Here is a 1710-nt window from a genome sequence, read left to right on the forward strand (position 1 = left end):
TTTAATGCCTTAGGGGTAGTTTATCATTGCCAGAAATGTAACTCTCCCCTCAGTAGATTCAGTGTAACAGGTAATACAGTCTTCACTTGTGTGGGGTGTGTGTGTGTGTGTGTGTGTGTGTTTTATTCTTTTTTGTTAGAGATATAACTCCTGGAGTCTTCTGTCCATTTGCACCAATTGATAGTGGCTGTTCCTTTGGCTTACTACAAGCTGTCATCACTAGAATACCCTTCTTTCTGCTGTGTTAGACTTCTTGTGTTCTGAAACCCAGTTTTTTGCTTTCTTGGTTTCCTCCCTTATTTTCATTAAGTACATCCTCCGGTAACTCCATAAGATAAGATGCCTAAAAGGTAAACTTTTTGGAATATTGTTTGATTGATAGTTTTCCCAGATATACCATTCCATGTTATAAATAATTTTTTTTTAACTTTGAGACATTTACTTCCTACATTACCAGTCATGGGTTATTAGGTCATGATTATTAGCAGCTAAGTCTTATATCTGCTTAGGAAGATACAGCACTGCTGAGTGACTATGGCATCCTATGGAGAACTTCAATATTTGGTCATACATTAAGAGCTCTTGGTTTTGCAGCTCCACAAGCCCTCTTTGAAGTGATCTACCTGTTAGAAATAATTTTTTCTATAATTTTGAAGGCCTCCCACCACTATTTTCTAATTTCTACTGTTGTTTTTGGGATACTTCCTAATGTCATTTTTATTCATGACTCTTTATATGTTACCCATAATTTTTCTTTCTGGGAGCTTTTTGCTTTTTCTTTTGCCTTAGTATTGTGAAATTTCATAAAGACATGCTCTTTCAGGAAGATAAGAACTTTTATTTTATTATTCTGAGCACTCAGTTTGGAAATTTGTGTTATTCCGCTCTGAAGGATCTTCTTGAGATTTTTATTTAATCATTCCCTCCTTTCTGTTTTCACTCTTCTCTCTTTCTGGTGTTTTTAATTAGTATACTATTGGAAGTCCTGTTCCTTTTTTTCCTTGTATTTTGCATCCCTTTTTTCCTTGTATTTTGTATCTCTTTGTGAGTTTTTCTTCTCTCTGAAATATTTATTAAATCTTGGCTTTCAACTCTTCTATCAAGTTTTGTTGTTTAAATTTTTGCATTCTGTTTTTATCTTCTGGGAATTCTGTATTGTCTGAATAATCCTTTTTAAATAGCATCCCTTCCTGCATGCCATTTCTTCTCTTACATCTCTGAGAATATTGTAGTTCTAAAAAGTTTTTTTTCTGCTCTGTTTGCTGTCTTGGAGTTCTCCTTTTTACTTTGTTTCAAATCAGTTTGTTCTTTTACGTTAGACTTTTCTAGTGACCACATTTAAAACAGACATAAAAACATATTTATGAGTATGCCTCGTTAACTGCTAAGCTTCAATATAGGGTGACTGGTGGTTGCCCAGCTACTTTGTTTCAGGCCTTCATTTGTGTATTTTTGTAGGTCTTTTCCCATGGGCAGATGTTTTCTTAGTTTGTTGTTTAGAGACATAAAATCGACCTGCTCCTTTCCTGGAAGCTGAGTGATGAAGGTTGCTGAATGTCTCAAGGTTCCGTATGTCAAAGTTTACATAACTTCCCTGTTTTTAATACAGCCCCTCATCTTCCCCCTCAGCTATATCTCTTGTGAGCAACCTAACATCCTTTCAGGTAGAATTCTCCAGGGTGAACTTCCAGGCTTTAGCTGTATTGGGAA

The 1710-nt window shown here is 35.5% G+C and overlaps 1 non-coding gene across 1 annotated transcript; it reads right to left on the reverse strand.

Annotated features, from left to right (window-relative positions):
* Positions 1–493: 493 nt before the first annotated feature.
* Positions 494–621, reverse strand: LOC129464263 (small nucleolar RNA SNORA25). The gene has a single exon (XR_008651502.1). It is a non-coding gene; the product is annotated as a small nucleolar RNA SNORA25 (small nucleolar RNA).
* Between the last annotated feature and the right edge of the window lie 1089 nt (positions 622–1710).

This window comes from Symphalangus syndactylus, chromosome 15 (genome assembly GCF_028878055.3).
Source record: "Symphalangus syndactylus isolate Jambi chromosome 15, NHGRI_mSymSyn1-v2.1_pri, whole genome shotgun sequence".
Classification (NCBI taxonomy): domain Eukaryota; kingdom Metazoa; phylum Chordata; class Mammalia; order Primates; family Hylobatidae; genus Symphalangus; species Symphalangus syndactylus.